Here is a 15,869-nt window from a genome sequence, read left to right on the forward strand (position 1 = left end):
TTAAATCTCCTTGGATCTTATAGGTTCCTTATCCATCCCTGATTTTTATTCCTTGCAATATATTTGTTGAAGAAAATGGCTTGTTTGTCCTATAAAATTCCCACAACCTGAATTTTGGTGATTGTAGCCCCATGGTGCAGTGTAACTTGTTTCCTTGCCCTCTGTATTTCCTATGAATTGGTAGTTGCATCTAGAGACTTAATCATATTCAGGTATTTTGTGAAGACATATTATGAGGGTGCTATGTTCTTCCATTGAGGGGTGCACAACATCTGGTTGTCTCTACTTTTGTGATATTTACTATTCATTCATGTTCAATGCCTAGATCCACCAATTCACTAGTGCATACAAAATATTAATATTCCTCTTTCAGTTATTACCTGGAATACTTCTGCAGCAAGAAACTTCCCCCTCGTCTACTTGGCTATCACAATGGCACCATTCACATTAGAAAAAAAGAACAGATGTTTGATTCTTCCCCCCTTTGTTTGCCCCGTTTCGAATCATGAGTTACCCAACTTTGGCAGCCTCTGATGATGACAAATTAGTTTTTACTTTTTAAAGTATCATTATAAACTCATGAATTCAAACATATGTGAACTATTTCTATTCAATGCAGTAATTACTCTTACTGATGCTCACATTTCCCAGCTCTTGAGTTTTTTCACTATGGCACTGGTAGTCTTTGATACCTTCCTTGTGATCTGATATGACAAGGTTTTTTAAATTCATACTGTATATCATGCATGGAACTGGCCAATTCTCTAAGGAACCTTAGTTCCTCTTAGTGAAGAGTGTTATTAAAGCCCATGATCTAAGGTCAGTAGTGCTCATTGCTACTGGGCTGTCCTGAAGTTATTCCAAGATTATAAATCTTTTATGTAGTTTGTTTATTTGGACTGGGATCCAAGTAATTACCATAAATTGTTATAGATCTTAATTCTCTATTAAATTATAAGTTGCCCCATTCATGTTTCCCATGTGTTGCTGTTGTTATTGTTGTTGCTGAAGGAGGAGGAGGAGGGAAAGAAGGAAAAGAAGAGGAGTGGAGGGGGGAGAAGAAATTAGATGATTTGTTCTTTAGTTTCCTATATCTAAGTTTTACTAATTGCATCCCATGGTGTCTTTTAACACGTTCTTCTGTTTCTTGTTTTTCTATAAATTTGTCTTTGGGTCTAGAGGCTTGATTAGCTAAGACTTTATGGACTTTATTTTGTCCCCTAGCTTTCAATTCCTTCAAGTTTTATATAACAAAAGAAATACATTTGATTTACTTATCCCAAAGCTTCAAAAAGTTTCAGAGAGAAAAGTGGTTTTAAAAGCACCCCATTCAATATTTATTTCTATGTGTTTCAGTATAATTTACCTTTACCTTTAATTCCTATAAAAATAAAGACTAGGAGATAAGGAAGACTGAAAATGGCACAGCATCACATGCAAAGAGACTCCTCTTGCCTTTCAACACAAGACTTTCTTTGCTTTTCTCTAAATCACTGCAAGATCTGGACATTTTACTTAAACAGTAGACTCTGCATGGCCTTTCCCACCCCATCACTCTAGTATGTTCTAATTTAGAGCAATTAAAACATTCATTTTAAGAGAAAGAAGTTGAGCAGCCATGCTTGTGTCTTCTATGGTTATTCTCTACTGCAAATGAAAATAAACTCAGCTTTAAAAAACAAACAACAACAACAACAAAAGACCTTTGCTCTTTATGAAGATACTTTGCTATCAACCTTCTAGAAAGCTGCTAGATATTAATCTGAGGCTGAAGGCCTAGGACAGAGGATAGGGAAGGGAGGAGGATAAGGAACCCCCCAATCAACTGGACATGAGCATGATCTAAGATCATGGACTTACATGGAGAGGCATAATGTAATTGGACTCTTGGAGAACATAATGGACAAAAGGTGTTATTATCTACAAAATATTTTGCAGAATAAATAGAGCTATGAATGGGTATTAAATTTGAGGGAGACTGAAGGCATGCAGCAGTCTAAAATTAGCTCAGAGTATCATCAGAAACAGAAGTCTGACACTTGAACAGCACACATTTCAATTATGAGCCAACTGAGGTCCAGCATGAAAGAGGAGAATCTAGTCAAGTGGGCTCAGAACACTTTCAGGGAGCCCCGGCATAGCCTGACGTCATTGGCATTGCTCACTGCACTCAGTTGGTGGTACAGTGGTGAAGCAGGGAAGGCAGAGAAGCATCTTGAGGAAGGCAATTCTGTGAGCTAAGTTGTGAACCCTACATACAGTCTCTGTTGCTTGCAGCCCCTGTGACCCAGATTTGTGAGGCTTCCTTTCTCCTGAGCTTTTGCCATGCCTAGTACCTAACAAAACCTGATGAATGAGTATGATAACAGCCTCCAGCCTCTTTCAGCTAGGTCTTGGGATGGGTGAAGCAACCGGTATCTCAGCTTAATATCCCTTGTCTTTCCATCTCTGACTTTAGCAACACGTTCCATAGCATTAGGCCTTTGCCTCAGTTTCACTTGTTTCCCACTAGATCGTGTTCCTCCTGAGTTTCATGTAGCTAGGCCCTGACACTCTGCTGTGGACAGCACACACTGATTCTGACCCTCCTGAATCCGCAGCCCAATGACAGTCCTTTGGTTGTTACCAGTGGAGACAGCACTGGACCAAACTCTTGGGTTCAAGATCTACAAATCTCATTAAATTTAGTCATTAAACCTGTGAATTCCCATTTCTTCACCTGAAGATTAAGGATACTCTTAACTGCCCTCCTGATCTTTAAGGGTGGTTAAATAAAAGCAAAATATAATGAATTAGATGGTGTGCCTCCCTCCTGCCCAGGGCTTGTCTTCCCACTAACTTTCTGAGCCCTAGACATTTCTCGAGAAATGGCCTATGAGAAACCCAAAGCCTGTATCTCCATATGGTTAGCTTAATGGGAATTCTGAGCACCAGGACATGTAGTACACCAGTCTTCCTCGGTAGCAGTTTCCTACAGTCCACCAGGACCCTTGTGGATCATCCAGATGGGCCACCACATGGTTTAGAACACCCTGGAGTAGGTCAAATGGCCAGAAGCATTGCAAGAGCCTGGCTAGACCCCCAGGCAGCTATCAAAAGAAGGAAGTTGCCACTGGTGACAGGTTCTTCAAATCTCAGATACAGCAGTTCACCCAAGAAACAATTCCACATGTGCACAGAGTGAAAAGTCTAACAGATCCAACACTGGTCTCATTCAGCTCAAGTCACTCCCACGAAAACTACTGTCAGAGCCATCTTTGGAAACAATAGGCAAAATTAAACATAATTAACTACATCTATGTAATGTGGCCAAACAGTAATGTGACCTATGTCTCAACACACTTGGCAAAACCAAATGAATATGGTTAAAACATTTAGAGAAAGTTGCTCCAAAAAAAACCAAAACATACAAACAAAAAAGCATACTGTTCAACAACATAATTTAATTAATATCCAATATATTGCAAACAAATCAAGAGGAATAGAGTATCCCAACAACTAATAACTACGCTTTTCTAAGGAATCGTTTAAAACCAGTCTTTTGTCATGGTAAAGATCAGTCCTTGAACAGAAGTTCTATTCCCCACAGAGGAATGAGGCTCAGCTGATAGAGAAAACATGCAAACGCTGCATGTCAGGCATTGGGCTAGGGACCTGTGTCTACTTTCTTGGTTAATTCTCAGAGGATGCCATCAGATGAGGAAACCAGCTCAGAGAGAATTAGTGATGTACCCAAGGGCGCACAGCGTGGGAGTTAAGGACTTTTCCATTTCAACCAACTGACTTATATGCAAAAGACAGATTTAAACACAAAGCCCTTCCTATTCTAGCCAGCCCAACACACCTCCCCATACATGTACAGTTGTCATAGTGCAGGTGGAGGGGACAAGAGGTGGGAGCTCTACAGAGAACGTCAGAATGGGCAATGCTTCTGCTTTCATTCATGAGTCATGGTTAACATTTTGTGCTTATGAAACCACAAACAAAATGGTGCTCTATGGGGTAATTTTTATATTTTAGAAGGTCAAAATGGTGCCTCTACCTTGCACAGCAGATTCTAGCCCTAGGACTCTATTACTTAAGACTATCAAAATGCAAATCCAACCAAGAATCTAGCTAGCATGGTGGTGGTGAGTATGTAAATTGGTATAAACCTTGGCAAAAGCTATTAAAATTTAAAATATGGAAATCCTCTGACCTAATAGTTTCTTACCTAGAAATTTAACTATGGTAATACTATGTAATACTCAAAGATATATGTATTGAAGGACATTCATTTCAGGATTGTTTATAAACATGAAAAATTGAGAACAACCCACATATTCACCAGTGGGAACTGACTAAATAAATCATAGTACATATATAAAATGGAATATTCTTTAGCCACTAAAAAATACAAATATCCATTGATATGAAAAAGATGCCCAAGACATGTTGCTGAGAGAAAAAAAGCATATTGAAAGTCAGCATGCATAAAATTACCCCGTTTTTGTAAAAAATAAAACATATGGGTGTATATGTATAGGGAGAAAATCTGGAATGATATTTGGCAAACTATTCACAGTGGGTTTTTTTCCTGGGGGGATAGAACAAGGAAGGTTCCTACTTTCTATTTTTATATTTCTCCAATTTTAGAAATTCTTATTTATATGAATATTTATCACTTTTATCATAAAAAATTAATAAATATTTGTGTTCTATTGTTAGTCTGGGGCTTGGTGTTTGGGATATGAGAACCTAACCAATATTTCAAATCTGGAACTAGAACGAAGAACAAAGAGAACAGAACATCTCTAAAATGTAATTCTCATGTGAGCCATGCTTGAAATACAACTATTTATATGAGCATGGATTTGCTGGTAGCTTTCAAACACACAGCTGCAGATATACATATTTTTAATGATCTAAAATTTTCTTTGACATTTCTGGGGAAAATAGGAGAGTTATAGTACGTTTGTACTACACAGTATAGAGTATAGTACCTATATAGTATATAGTTCTATATAGTATATAGAACCTCTCCCTAAAATTCAATTAAATGAACAAAAATGTATTCCATCTGTGGTTGGGTCTATAAGTTTCTCACTTAAGCCATCAGACTTTTTAAGGAGAAGATTCTCTAATACTGTGTTTTGACACCTTCAATCTTAATATAAAGGCTCGTTATATACAAAGCTAACTATGTTTCCCAATCAATTCTGTTCTGGAAGCATCTGAAGGTCCCATGTTAAGAACATTTGCTGTACAACACACAACCTTGCACAGCAATGCTGAGTGACAGAGCCTGGGGAAAGCCTGCAATCTAGCTGGATGGCTGCCCAAAGACCTCACAAGGTGGCCTGCCAGCAGGCCCCCAAAATGAATCTGATTTCAACAGCACACTGAGAATGGATCCATCTCTCACGGGTGAACTTACTGCCTTACAGAGTCTGACTCAAATAACTAGATTGCTAGAGAATTAATTTACCATGAGAATGAGCTGTCAATTATATCAGCTAATACATATGATAGCACATGGGGGCCTTCTCTCCTTGGGAACAATCTATCGGCAAGTTAAGTATTGCCAGAAAGTTATACTGCAAGTATGACTTCCCAGCAGGAGCAGGAGGTTATATAACTGGAAGGTGTAAAGGCATCTGGCCCAAACAGCCTGGTGGGTCCATCTCCACAGTAGAGTTATATCTTCCAAAAGGCCCAGATGCTGCTTCCCCATTCAGCCAGGACACCCTCTCTCAAGGACATGATCAACTTCTGTCTGTTCATCTCTCTTTTTACATCCCCCTTCTGAAACACAGGACATCACAATGGATTAGATTTCTGCTGTTTGTTTGTTTATAATCATATTCTATTTCTGCCCCATGAGCTCATTCTCTGAATCACCTTGAATGTGATATCTGACGCCTGCAAATTCTACAGATAGACTATTTCCGACTTGGCTCTCCCAGATGACTAATCACCTCCATTATATGGATATTTTATTAGCTTAACTCTGAGAAGATATAGTAGTCAGGATGGGGCAGGCTATGCTGAGGTAACAGGGAAATCAAAATCTCACTAGCTCGGCACAACAATTTATTCCGTATTTTTGCAAAGTCTGTCATGAGATGGCAGGGCCCTCCTCCCCTCTAGTGAGTCTGGATCCAGGTCCCATTTATTGTCATCTACACATCAACCCAGGCTACAGGATCACTGCAGCAAAAGAGACAAAGATGGAGGCGAGCGCTGGCTCTTAAGAGGCTCCGTGAAAGTGACATCTGAGGGCCCATAACCCATCCGACCGCAAAGGAGCCCGGGAAATATGGTGGCCCGTGGGATTATTTGAGCACTAGCTGTACCTAAAACAGAAAGTTTCCCTATTTCCAGGTTTTAAAAGGTACTTTACTGTCACCTCACACCAGCAGTAGCTACGATCAGAGGGCCCTGATGCTTCAGGACTGTTCTTAGTCCTTTTCTAACTTTACTCATCAATGTGATTCGGATCATTTTCAAAGGGTCTAAAAATCTGTTAGGCTTGGATACAGAGTAAGACCCAGCTTCACCCTTGAAAAGTGCATAATCTAATGATGAGACATTATGTTAATAAAAGCAATATTATAGTGCCACTATACGACTACAACACAAAACATAGAATATGTACAAAAATATAAATATATAATATACATATAATGATCTTTAACTGTAATACAGAGAAAAATTAAATGGGGACTAGATTAAATGTACAAATCAAGTTTTGTTGGAGAAAGGAGTCCCTCGTGAAGAATACGGGACATGAATCTAGAGGAGGCAGAATTTTCCTTGTCCTTTAACAAAGGCTCATGGAAGGTAGAGAAGTGTGAGAAGCACACACGAAGGCAGGGGGTGTGAGACTAGTGATATCTCAGGGCAGTGGAGTGCAGGACAGCGTGATGGGTCTGGAACCTAGGTTAATGCAGGGGAGGAAATGGCTGGACATGGGCTGGTAAGGTGGGTTAAGGCCTTGAATGCCACTAGACTGGCTTGAGCCTTAATCTAAGGGCAATGGGACAGACTGCTTGTCTAGGGGAGAGGAGAATAGCTAAGCTTCCTTTAGAAAAATAACTTGGTGTCAGAGCAGAGACTCGCAGAGAAGACACTGCAGCCACTGCAGAGAAACGACCTGTTCTCAATGGCCCGCCTCTCACCAGGGGCCCCCCGCACCTCAACCTTCTGGCATGCCCACAGCCTCGGAACCTTTCCAGATGTCCCCATCCTAGACAGAGCTGGTACTAATCCGAACAACTCATTCCTTCTCTGCCCCACGCTCAACACGTCAGAAAACTCTGTTGGCTCTACCTTCAGAACACATCTCGAAATTTAACAAGACAAAGGATCATAAGGGAAGGGAGGGAAATATAAAACAAGACCAAATCAGAGAGGGAGACAAACCATAAGAGATTCTTAACCATAGGAAACAAACTGAGGGTTGCTGGAGGGGAGGGGAGGGATGAGGTAACTGGGTGATGGGCATTAAGGAGGGCATGTGATGGAATGAGCGTGGGGTGTTACATAAGACTGATGAATCACCCAACTCTGCCTCTGAAACTAATGCATATATGTTAATTAATTGAATTTAAATTAAAAAAATAAAAAAGAACACATCCCAACTCTGACCAGTCCTTCCCACCTCCTGCACTTCCACCCTAATCCAAGCTGCCCACCCCCCAGTATGGTCCTTTAAGAACCTAAATCAGAGCTCCCCACCCCCGCAGAGACTCTCCATCCCACTCAGAATGAAATCCAAAGCCTGCCCCTAGTCCTTGTCTTTGCTCTGCCCCTCGCCTCACCCCGCCCCAGCCGCACCAACCTCCTGGAGGCTCCTTCCCATTCCACGCCTGCTCCCACTCCAGCTTTAGAGCCTACTGTTCCCTGCACATTCGGGCCGTCAGGGGCCTTCGCTGAGCCTCCTGTCTACAGAGCAGCGCAGCCGCATCCCTCCACACGAACCCTGCCCCTAGCGGGACCTCTGTTGCTCCAGCCCTCTGAGCTCCCCACAGTGGCACACCCACCCGACACCAGTGCCTGGCACCCAGGAAGCCCTCCAGAAATAGGTGTTGCATGAAGCAGGGAATAAATGGCAATTTTTGTAATATCAAGTGGAATAAAAGTGGGCCTAATAGGCTAAGAGAGAGGCAGCTCTATTCCTCCCTTACAGAACTTAGTATCTCAGACCATATTCACAGTCCAAACACCTCTATTCCAGTTTAACTTGCTCAGGTAGAGGCTCCTGCCTCTAAGATAGGACAGGAACATTTATCAAGAGTGATCAGAGGCCACAGCAAGTGCCCGAGAGTCCCATGGAGCCAAATCAGCTGCATGGCAGGTGCCACCCCTGCACCTGTTTCAGAGGCCGTGACCACTGAGGCCATGGGGAGGGAGCCCAGGGTGGAGGGGGCCCTGGCACACAGGCCAGGAAGCCAGGTTTCAGGGCTGGTGTCTGCTCCCTGCCTGGAAGTCACTTACCCTCTCAGATCCAGCACCAGCCCCCAAGTATTCTTATAAGTAGAAGTGCTGGGCTGGAACCCCCGACTTGCAGTTCCCACAATGATGGACCCGAGTGCAATGGGTGGAGGGGGGCGAGCCAAGTGCACCCTGAGTGCCTCATGATGACGTCGGAGCAGGTCTACTCAGGGAAGAGGGGCAGGAGACCAAGTCCCTCACCACGCCACACCCACTCCTTTCCAGAGCCCTGCGGAAAGGTAGAGCTAATGCTTAGGAAGTATGGGGAGAAAAGGTTCACTTGCAATCCTCTTGAGAGCCAAGGAATGGTTGGGTTCGCAGGCTCCCAGAGACTTGAAAGTTTACATCTGTGACGTCTCATGCTGTTGTGACGGAATTCTTTCTGTAAGCTGAAAACGGGGAGCAGGAAATGTGTCCATTAAACGAGTAAATTAGCAACAGTGCCTTTTGAAGGCCCCCTTTTATAAGCCCTCCCAGGGGTTCCAAACGGACCACCAATCTATTTGCATTCCAGGGTCTGGAGGTCGGGAGCCACCCAGGCGCCTCGGGACACGACCGCACGTCCTGAGTCCATCTTTGCCTGTTTCAGGCATCTGTCTCTTAAGATTCAGGTAAGAATGATTCAACAAAGATGACAAGAAAGAGAGACAGGGATGGATGAGAATAAAAGGGAAAGTCCATGTTTCTGTGCTGTAAAAAAAAAAAAAAAAAAAAAGCAAAATCCATTTCTTTGCCCTTCAAAACCTGACCCATTTTCTCCAGCTGAAAGGTAGGTATGTCAGGAACTCCCTGAGTATAAATTAAGAGCACTGGAAATTGACTAAGGAGTGGCCCGAAAGAAGTCGGCAGTGGCTATCACCCCAGGATGCGCTGCATCATGCACATGCGCTCCATGCCCCACCCCAGAAATTCCGGTTCAGGGTATGTGTGGGTGTATGTATAGGCGTGAGGGCCATCTGTGTATTTTAAATGACCCCAGGTGGTCCTGACTCACTCGAGTGTAAGTTGCAAACCACTCTAACAGAGAAGAGGCTCTGGAGTGACACCTGATGCAGAGGATTCTGCCCACTGATCGAGATTCCTTCTGGAATCTTATCAGCACTGCCAAGCTCCAAGGTGCAGAGAGGCCCACAAGTCCCCAGGATATTGGCCTGAAAACTTTAGCCATGCTCTTTATCAGTAGCAGCTGTGAATTTGAATATTGACTTGAATTTCAACAACCCACTCCTTCCCACTCTCAGCCTCTCCTGACTTCCATTCATTTGTCAAGTGCATGTTGAGCACCTGCAATGTGCCAGGCCCTAGGGATACAGCAGAGAATGGAGGGGACACGACGACTTCCCTCGTGGCACATGCGGCTCCAGGGGGAGACAGACAGTAAGCAGTAACCCACAGACAGCTGTCGAACTACAGTTGTTAACAAAAGGCAGCAAACACATGGGATTGTGTACAGGTATGTGACAGGGGCCTGTTACGGCGCGGGGGACCAGAATCACCATCCTGAGGAAGGAGCCCTCAAGCTGAGATGTCAATCGCAAGAGTAAGCTGGCCAAAGAGTTTTGGGAAGGAACACGTGGCATGCATTTTTAACTATACAATAGTCAGTAAGATTTGTCCCTAGGAGGAGACTCTCACCCACTTCCCTGTTGTGATCCCCCAGAGACATGGCACTCAGGGCAACAAAGTAGAGCCAAGGAGCCCACAAAGGACCCTCGAACCATCTCACACATTCTAGCCCTGTAGTGACCAAGCAGCTGGGTTTGCTTTGCCTGCTTTATGCATTCATTCATTCTTCACTCAGCAATGTCTTGAACAATCTCTTTTTCTCAAGCACTGCGCCAAGCACAGAGGATGCAAAGCTTAATCAGTCACAATCCCTAGCCTCTAGAAACTCACCACCTCTTATGGGAGACACCAACAGGTCATTCTACACTAGAATGTAAAGTGGGAACGATGATGAAACATTGTGAGATGAAATGGGATAATGGGCAAGCATGCTAGCTGCTTGAAAGAGCACCTGGCACGTAGTCAGTGTTTCATAAATATGCCTCATTGTCATTAGAAGATGATAGTGTGTAGGACACCATGTGGGGCAGGATACAGGATTATGGGAGCCACCTAACTGGGATGGTTAGGAAAGGTGGGGATAACACCTGAGCTGGGTTTCAAAGGATGAATAGGAGCAGTCAATCTATCATCTCAATTAGAGGACATTAATAATAATAGCTAACCTGTACAGTGTGCTAACCATGCATCAGGCACCGTGTGCAGTGCTGTCCCCATTTTACAGATGAGGAAACTAAGCCCTCAGAAGGTGAAACAGCTAAGGGCCACACACACAGCAAGTGGAAGAGCCAAGACTTGGAGCCAAGAGGATCTTATTCCAGAGACCATTTTTTCCCTAGTAGTTACGTTTCTGAATTTCAAATAAATAAATAAATAAATGAGTAAACTTCAATAAAGAACAAAGAATGTATAAATACCCATGTATCCATAACCTGAAATATATGTGATCATTTTCATATTTGCCTTCAGTGATTTTTTTTTTTTTGTAAAGGGACTGAAGTACCTCTCCATCCCCAAAGATAACCATGGTGGATCTGGTGTGTGCCCGTCTAGTCTTGTATCTTTTACTTGTACCACCTGTATAGATATCCAGAAACAGTAAGATCTCTATAATAGCAAGTAGTTGCACTGTGTTTGTTTTTAAAGATTTATTTGTTTATTTGAGGCGGGGAGGGGCAGAGAGAGAGAGAGAATCCTCAAATAGACTTTGCGCTGAGTGTGGAGCCCATCTCGGGGCTTGATCCCACGACCCCAGGATCATGACCTGAGCTGAAACCAAGAGTCAGATGCTTAACCAACTGAGCCACCCAGGCGCCCCAGTTGCATTGTGTTTTAAGTATCCTTGTAAATTGCTTCATTCTCTGTGTGTTGTTCTGTAACTTGCTCTTTTTTTCATGCAACATTATGCATTGTATATAATACAATGATACTTACTGACTCAACTTGTTCACTTGAACCGCTCTACGCTCTTCCATCTCATGCCATCGTTGATGGATCTGTGGCCCTCATGATGAACACAGAGTTGTTTCCACCTTCCCACCATTAGAAACACTGCTGCTCTGGATATCCTTGCACAAGGCAAGAATTTCTTCATAAGTGGAACCCTTACCCTCAATATGTTATTAATTCCCTAGCGAGATAGCAAGACAAAAGATGGAGATCAAGTATAGCCAGTAGGTGCCCTAGAGTGAGCACTAACCAAAACCCCTGCTAGCCACAGTGATTCCTTGACAACTGAATGGGGAAATTTGTCATATTTGATAGAAATTAGCACAAAGGAGCTAGAGCCTGGTTATTCTTTTCAAAGATCCCCCCTCAGAACTTAGAGAGTTGGTTCTCTTGGCCATATATGAGAATCGCTGGAAAGCTTTAGCATCACCAGAGATTCATGATTTATTTGGTGTGGGGTGGTCTCCATGTCACGACCCAGTTCCTCACACCTGGTGGAAAGTGCTGCCCTAATAAACACACCCTGAGTTGACTCCGACCTTGGGACAGACGGGACAACTCCTCTCCCCTCTTCTTGGGACTCTTCTCCAGCCCCTGTGCTCACCCCCACCCTGCCGTTCCTTGTTCCACAGAAGGACCCATGTAGGCTTCCCTGGGTACACCAGTCTTCCTCTGGCTGCCTTGACAGAAACTTTGTCATACTGATTCTGGAAGAGCACAGCACGGTTCCCTGTCTGCCATTCATGTGCACTACTGGAAGCTGAGAAGGAAATGCTAATCAAGAAAAAAGTAGGGCAAGAGGAGAGACTTCACCCCTGTCCCAGCATCCCCCCATGCAATGACTCATTTCGCCAACACTGACATTGCTGTCCGCTTGGTGTTTGGGGCGTTTATATCACACAAAGCGTACAGCACCTTTGTCTATAAAGAACGTCAGCCCATGAAGATGGAACAACATGGCTGCTGGGGACCCCGGGTGAGTCTTTGCCCATTTCACCAAGGAACAAATGAGGTTCCAACGATTAGGTGACTTAAATCAGGGTTCCCAGACTTCGGGACTTCACATACCAGTAAAAGAAAAAAATGCAATGGTGACAAGGGCGTATGTATTTTGTCTGTTGGCATTTTTAAATACCACCTACCATCACCATTATTTAAAAACTAAAGAAGATGGGGGGCGCCTGGGTGGCTCAGTCGTTAAGGTCTGCCTTCGGCTCAGGTCATGGTCCCAGGGTCCTGGGATCGAGCATCGCATCGGGCTCCCTGCTCCGCAGGAGGCCTGCTTCTCCCTCTCCCACTGCCCCTGCTTGTGTTCCCTCTCTCGCTGTCTCTCTCTCTGTCAAATAAATAAATAAAATCTTTAAAAAAAAAAAAAAACTAAAGAAGACGGATAATTCAACACATTGACAAGAAGAAAATAAAGACCCTCATCTCGAAAAAAGTCCTTAAAATTGAAAAAATTTAGCCTTAGAGAAAACCGAATCCATCGTTCTGATCTTTCTGCGTTTTAATGCAGATGGTGAGACTCCGTCCTAGACCAGCATGGTCCAAGGACTGCATCTGGGAATGAATGAGTTAGAGCCCAGAATCTTAGAATTACAAAATATCTTTAAAATAACCATGTCCAACCACCCCTGTGATGCTTGAGTTCCTTGTATAATATACTTGACAAGCGTGTGTCCAGGTAGTCGTAAGAACATTTCGATGAGGTCATTTTGACACGTGGACATCTTGACATGTGGAGTATAAAACTGTAATTGAGGCTTTTTGGGAATGGCAGAAAATCAGCCACTCTAAAACACAAATCAAGATGCGAACGCTTTCAATTTTTTCAGCTCTAACCCCAGATCCACCCCAGAGATCTATCACTGACCTTCACTGTCAGCTTATCCCCATCTTTAGGCTAATCAAAAGGGACAAGTGACAGGTAGGTAGGTCCCACAGATGTCTCAGGAGTGGAGCCTGGGTCAGAGAAGAGCTGTGGGTCAGGAGTGGGGGGAGGCTGAGGGAGGGCGTGGGGAAATGGGCGGAAAGCATCTATTTCGTACCTAGTTCAAAAACAGAAGAAAGTTTAACAGTAGGTATGAAGCTATGTTCTGCTGTTGCCAAGAAAATGTGCTTCTATCTCAAAGGCATGTTCACATGTTCATGGTGTTCATATACTGACACACTGCCCCAAAATTCCCATGACATCAAACAGAATTTGGTCAGATGATTCCCAATAACAGTGATGTGAAGTATCTTTAGCCATTTGTAACGATGAGAAAATCTTCCTCATAGACAACCAAAATGTATTTCTCCATGATCTCCACCACAGGCCCAAACCTCACCTCGAGGGCCTCACCAAAAGAATCTCACTCCTCTGCCCCGTGACAGCTCTTCAGAGAGTCACACCTTCCCCCAAATCTCTTCTTCGGGCCAGGGGCCCCAGTTCCTCCGGGAGTTGCTGAGGCCTTGTGGTTTCACATCCCCTGCCTGCCCTGGACGCCATCCTCTGAGTGTATTCTGACGTGTGCCCAGTGCTTTTCAAAGGCGGCTGGCAGGTCAGAGTTCAGTTCTCTGGGCACACGCCCTCCCTTCTCGCTGCCATCCTAAGAGCACACCAGGTTTCTTGCGGCCACGTCACCCCATTGATGTCGCAATTATGCTGTTGGCACATGGGCCCAAACCTGAGTCTTCCAGCTTGTAAGCCGGGGCACTCTCCACTGCACCGCACAGTCTTGAGGCCTCCATGGCACCATCCCAATGGGAAAGGATGAGGTGAACCATCACTGCTGGAACGGGGCTCCAGAAGGAGACAGACACATTCGACTCGAGGTGCTTTCCTTGCCTTTGCCTCAGTGAATGCTGGTTAGACATCCCCTATGTATAAGCAACATGGCCCCCAGCTGCCTGCGCCATGTTTGAGTCGGTCCTACTCCCAGCCCTAATCCCCAGGGCACAGTATTGCTGGGAAAAATAGAAAACCAGCAATTCTCAAGGAAATGTGCCTTGGCCTCCCCACCCCCATATTGCCCTTGCAAGTTGCCTGCCTGGGGACAACACACAGGTGTCTCAACCCCTCTGAGAGTCACAAACAGCCCTTGGCATAATAGGGGGATGTGACATAGTGACATTCAATGCTTGAATAAGCAGCAAAAATTAGAGAAACTTCCAAGGGGAATGGAATCAGTAGGAGACACATCATCCACCACTTTTGACTGACTTTCCCACAGCATGAAAATTTCTCTTCTGCTATGAAAGAAAGTTTCCCTGGCTCTACCCCCACTTCCCTCAGTGTATTTCCCTTTAAAATATTTCATATGGCAGGTGAGACAGTCATTAAGACACTGAAATTATGAAATGCTTATGGATATGCATGAAACAATGGACCCTTGCAGCAAACCTTCTCACAGAGAATTAATCCTGATTAAACTGACTGTTAACTATGGATCCCTGTACATAAACACGCACACACATATCACACGCATATGCACACACACACACACCAGCTGTAAAACCATCACAAGATAGATTTTTCTCTCAAACTAGGGCTCTGGCTCTGAGAAGTTCCCCATTAGCGGGAACAATTGCCAGGCAACAGTGATTCACCATAGCCCTCATTTCGAACAAAATAACTCTTCTGAGGGTCCCAGAAGGATGCAACTCACTCACTTTCAGAGTGAATCTTGAACTTCTCAACCATTCATCTCTCTCCCCTCCCCATTAATTCTGGGTTCTGTCAGAAACCAGCCTCCCTAATTCTTACTATTACCGTTAATATTAACAAATATGGTGGTGCTAATGAGAAGAAAATGTGTTTCCGCACAGAGGAGGCCATCCACCCACTGCAGGACAGGTTTTCGCATTCAGATTTCATTAGCATTAATGTGACTTCTGCTAGCAGAAGATTTGCACGTGGAGACAGGGCTCTGCTTAGACACATATTGTTTTCCTCTCATTATATGGACATTTTCAAGAATATTCAAAATGCAACACAAATTAGGTGTGTCATGAGGCTACAGAACTCATTGTTCACTGTGAAAAATGTCAGGTTGGCTGGGATAAGGCATTCGTGGTATGGCAGTTTCCTTTTCTGCATGGCAGAAGTTGGAGTTTAGACACTCCTTAGGGATTTCCGCTTGGTTACACAGGCTTGGAAAGCACCTTGCCCATAGCCCTTGGCTTGAAAAAAACCAGATAGCCAGAAGCCGTTCTCTGTCCTTTGGCCTCTGTAGACAAGAGACGAAAGATAAGGGTCAGGAAGCCTATTCCAGTCCTGTCTTAGAACGGCTGTGGGTACCAGGCTCTCTGAACATTCAGGCCAGAAATACCTGTCCAGGGCTCTGCAGAGCTAGGAAGGCATGAGAGATGAAAGAACACTACTTATCTGGGCGCCT

This window comes from Leptonychotes weddellii, chromosome 3 (genome assembly GCF_054177405.1).
Source record: "Leptonychotes weddellii isolate Sample4059 chromosome 3, ASM5417740v2, whole genome shotgun sequence".
NCBI classification, from domain to species: domain Eukaryota; kingdom Metazoa; phylum Chordata; class Mammalia; order Carnivora; family Phocidae; genus Leptonychotes; species Leptonychotes weddellii.